Consider the following 5,202-nt stretch of genomic DNA (forward strand, 5'->3'; position numbering starts at 1 on the left):
AAGGGATTAGTAACAAGAGAGGGGACACAACAATATGCACAGTAAATAAATTGATGGTTGTCGAATGCCTGCAACAAACAATGGGTTAGTAACAAGAGAAAGGACGAGTATGAGACGCGCGACCACCCTCCGCGACGGTTCACGAGAAAGTGAGGAAGCTAACGCCGTTATGTATTGGGCGTACGCCGTACGCAGGTTTGTTCCGTGTTGAATTGTTTTTGCCGGCTTGAACGACCTTCCTTGAACGACCCAAACATCGGATGGTACAGCCAGGTACGGCTATGGTACACGGCGTACACGGCTAGGTCAATAAACTGTGTGACGCAACGTCACTAGCGCGTTGGACCGATAGAGAGCACCGATACCGCGGCACGCTCTACCGTACTCTCTCGCTCGTACACCTCCCCCCATAGACCACCGAAATTCTTCGGCACGCGTCAGCACCGATACCGCGGCTCTCTCTACCGCTCTCGTTTATTTATGATGTTCATATTCCCCAAATAAATATCATTTTTAACCAATTTGTTTAAGCGACATGTTCCTTTTAAAGATTTAGCTCTCCAGTATAAATCCCTAAGACCGTTATTTATTATTCATTTCATATCGTTAAATACAATTTTTCTCACAGAATACCGATTTCTATTACAGTATCACAAAATAATTGCAAATATGAAACTCCTTTACATCTTCTTAAACATTCTAATTTCATAGCCATAAACTGGGTACCTGAAAGTATTTCATTGAATTTGTGTAAAGGATTTTACTACTTCCTAAAAGATTCCGTGTGATATTTGATAGCCTAAAAAACAGTGTGTCGATACAGGGTTTCGATTTATTTACGAACCTAATCTGACCAGTTGCTGCATTTTTTGACATTAATTTTCAAGAAAATAAAACTTCTGTATTTCACTTAATTTGAGAGACACGTAGCTGAATATTAACATACGTTCATTATTTAATTATTCGCAATAAATAAAATTTTTGTACGTAAATAACGTGTAACTAAATTCGTATGTAAAAATTTACAGAAGGTAATTGTTTTTTTCTGTAACAAATGTAATCGGATACTCGTGGTGGCATCTACGACAAAATGTCGAAGCTAATAACCAATTAATACCATACTCATGTTGCCAGATGTAGATAATAAACTTTTTAGTTAGTAGAAGCTCGATAATTATTGGTTTGTTAATTGCTCACTGGAAACGTCCCTCGCTAAAACGTATTTCTCAGATACATGCACGTATCTCACGTTGTCGCCCAGCACGTCCAGAACGTATTATATATAAAACGCTGAAAATAAGCTGATCTTTGTGAATTTATACAGTTCTCAGTTTGGGCATTTTACCACGGATGGCGTTCTCAGTCAAAGGAGCTGCTTTAATAAAGCAATTGTCTTTTGCCGCTAAGTCCGCAAATATCTTACAAAAAACTATATTTAGGCCGATATTCATAGTCGCTGCTTATTCTTAAGCAAATGCTTAAGTACCCAGATATGAATATACATTCACGTGATACGTATGGATTACACATTTATAAGTGGAAGCAGCGTCTATGAATACCGCCCCTAGACGTATATACGTGTATGCGAAAAATTCGGGAGTTATTCAAACCTATGTTACCTTCAGCTTCTAACCATGAATACAGCATTATACTAACAGCTTTTATTTACTATGCCGTAGAATTTAAAGCTCAAGAAAAATAAATTGAGTGAGTAATATTTAAAGCTCAAGTACATAAATTGAATAAGTGTTAATTACAACCGCAATATCACTGGATTAGATTAATGGTATTAGATTACTGGATTAGATTAATTGATATTAATTACGATTAACCAAGCATACAAAAAAATGAGAAACAGTAAAGTTCCACATAACTATGACAAGATAACAGAACAGGCTATACATATCTTACAAATATCCATTCATCTCTTGTTCCCAGATGTTCCTCATTCACCTTAAAAAAGGTACATACAAACATAACATATATCATAGAGAATAATTTAAAAAAATAGATCTGTAACAAACAGACTTTTTAAGTCACCCAACAGACAGATTAAAAGGAAACGATTAATAACGCACGCATAAGGAAGAAACATTCTAAACGACTGTACCAGGAAACTTTCTATCGCAAGGGGATGGTTTTGAGACGCTTTTCTTCACAACTCCCGCTTTTCCAGATCACACTGTCCGCGGGTCTCATTGGTTCGCAATGGAAAAACTGGGACGATACGTTGCTCCGCGAAAGTTTTATAAGCCGTTTCGCGCACATGTCGCGGCGGCGTCGAGGGACGGGAAAAAAAGGCGCGATATTAGAGCGTGCGGACGTGCCATCCTCTCTATCCGCCGGGGAGATCCGCTAATATTTGAGATTTCGGTCTCGTATATGACGCCGACCGACGGTGTGACATCTGGCGAGGATCTTAAAGCGCTTTATTGCCGGCGAGAGAGGCGTTCGCAATATTGTCACGTAATAAAGGACCGACCGAGGAGGAAGCACCTGGCGGAGGACACGAGTAATCGAATTTCCATTCGGTGGATTGTTCGCGGCTGTATATGCACTACGAAAGCGATTTCAAACGGATAGAGAAATGACGTACGCGAACTTGCAGTTAACGGTGAAGGTGCATTCTAAAATGAAATGTGGTGGCAAACAGTGACGAAGAATATCATACTGGGTACATAAGCTTTGAGTAAACGGGAAAGATACGAAAGATAGATAACAGAATTTATTTAGTATTTATTAGTGACTCAAGACAGTTGTCTTCACTATTTTTCATCTCAATGAACGTCCGTGGATACACATTGTAACCGTTTTTACATACTTAACCCTCGAATGTTCAGATGGATTTCGAAGTCATATGTACGTTCATATGAATTTCACTGCTAGCTGGGGTTAAAGTTCTTTTCTTAGATTTGAATATCTTCACCGATACTTCTTTGGAAATATTATTCCGAAGAACGAGTACATGTATACTCGAGTGGGCGAACGGACCAAAGAGATCGGAGGTGCACGAGAGAACGGAATACAAAATAGTAAAGAATAAAAAACGAAAGGTGACGAGAAGGATGAGAGGGGAGTTCCTTGGCGGCCGATCCGTCTCTGGTGTGTCTGATTGTTCCCTTAACGATCGGCTGACAGCGAAGACGTATGTCGGTGCCATCAGATAATGCATCCGGCCCGGCGTCGATGTGCACGCGTAAGCGTTTTGTAAACGCTTTGCACGTTCTCGTGGCTCGACGCGTTCGCCTCGGCGACATCTTCATAAACTCGTGCACAAAGAGACTGTCATGTCGCGTCATGCCTCTCGCGAGCGCGGATCGAGCACACGATCATCCGATAACGATCTTCATGATCGTTCGACAATTTCCTAACGAAAATCAAATGGAAAATTCAATACCTGTTAATTACAAATTCCCGAGTCTAAAATTTTCAAGATTCAAAAATTTTTAAATGAAAATTCTACGTTTACCTGAACTGTTTCACTGAAAAAGTAACACGGTCTCACGTTCCCTCGGATTTTAACGTGATCTTGACAGACCCGCCACAAATTCAATGATCACACAAAAGCAAGAAGTGAACACCTCGAATCGCGATTGCATGCAATCCCAAGAGTGAAATTCACCCGACGCGAAAACTAGTTTCCGTGAAATTCGTGTATTCCAGGCAGCATCTAATCCGTCGAGTTCGACGTTCACGCGTCCCCTGTCGCCGTTAATGAGCCGTTGACGTATGAACACGTCCCTCGTTCGGCGCGAGTGCACACGCGCGCGCTCGTTCCGTTTCGATCCCGTTGGCGTGCAGGTTTGACACGCCACTTTTAAATCGGATTGACGCGCGTCGGTTTACCTCTAATGGGCCGGTTTGCATAAACCGACGGACATTCCGCGAGTACTGAGCGACGAGGTTAATTCGACGGACGGTTCGAGCGTCGACGTAACCGGTGGCCGACGCCTGGTTTCCCCGTTTCAGGGATTGCTCGGGGATGTAATGACGCCTAACGTGGAGAAGAAAGCGGAAAGTTGGAATTTACCGATTAGTTACGGTGTTTGGGAACTCGAGGAAGGACATAGAAGGAGGAAACTGAAGAAGTACAAAATGAAATTTAGAATAGGAGAATAGAGAAGATTGGTGAAGGAGTTACGAACTAAGGGGATGTTGAAAATGTACAGGAAAAGAAAATGAGAAAAATTCTTTCTTTTAGTACCTACACTTTTTCTGTTCCTACAATTATACTCACGACAGCCAAACTGTACAGCAATAAAAATAGTCATGGGTACTCCCGAATGTGAACGATCGCAATCTTTCACAGAATCTGCACACAATTCAGAACAAGTTTTAATATCGTTCCATTATAAACAACACTTTCGGCATCTACGAGCAGCAAATTCACTTTTATACCCACTACACACGGTTCACGTACCCAATTAAAGAGGCTCCAAGTGCTTCACAATATATCGGAGAACGCTTCGATGTCCGTCGGTGGCGGCGCGGGTATTAATATTTATCGAGCGTTTTCGACGGCGCGCGGTAAATACTAGTCAGCTTGGCCGCGGCGTACGGCGAGCGTTAAGGTAATTTCATTGCTTAATTCGAGGGAACGAGCGTGGCCCAGAGGGTCAAAAGAGGATCACGCCCGACGGAAATCCCCTCTCGGGGCACGCACGCACTGCCCGTGTGTGTCATCGTTTTTCGTTCCGAGCACGAAATCACGCGCGGCGATCATCGAAGGTAAACGATCGGTCCCGGACGGCGGCGCAGAAAAATATTACGTCTTCATGGACACCGAGGTTACACACGGTGCTTCGGTATAATTTCGTCATTAAACCTTCCCCCCTTATCCTTCGGCCGCCCCCTCCCCTGACAGCCCGGTTCGCGAACCTTTCATCCCTGGCCGCGCGGGGGCACTTATCGTGGATCAGCGCGAAGCTCGGACAAGGACAAACGGGAGAAAAAGACAGAGTGAGGGATCGAAAAGAGGGAGGAAGGCGGAGGAGGACGAAGGCCATCGATCGATCGATGATAATGATCCCGTTGATGATAGCTCGCTCGTTATTATACGCGTCGGAGGGACGAAGAGGGGTGCAATACCCGGAGAGCCATTACTCACACCGTTTGCGCCTGCCACATGGCTCGATGGATCTTTTCTTCTCTTCTCTCTCGTCTTCCTTTCTTTCTTCTATCCTCCACCCTCTTCCCTCTTGT

Source organism: Dufourea novaeangliae, unplaced genomic scaffold (assembly GCF_001272555.1).
Source record: "Dufourea novaeangliae isolate 0120121106 unplaced genomic scaffold, ASM127255v1 scaffold125, whole genome shotgun sequence".
Classification (NCBI taxonomy): domain Eukaryota; kingdom Metazoa; phylum Arthropoda; class Insecta; order Hymenoptera; family Halictidae; genus Dufourea; species Dufourea novaeangliae.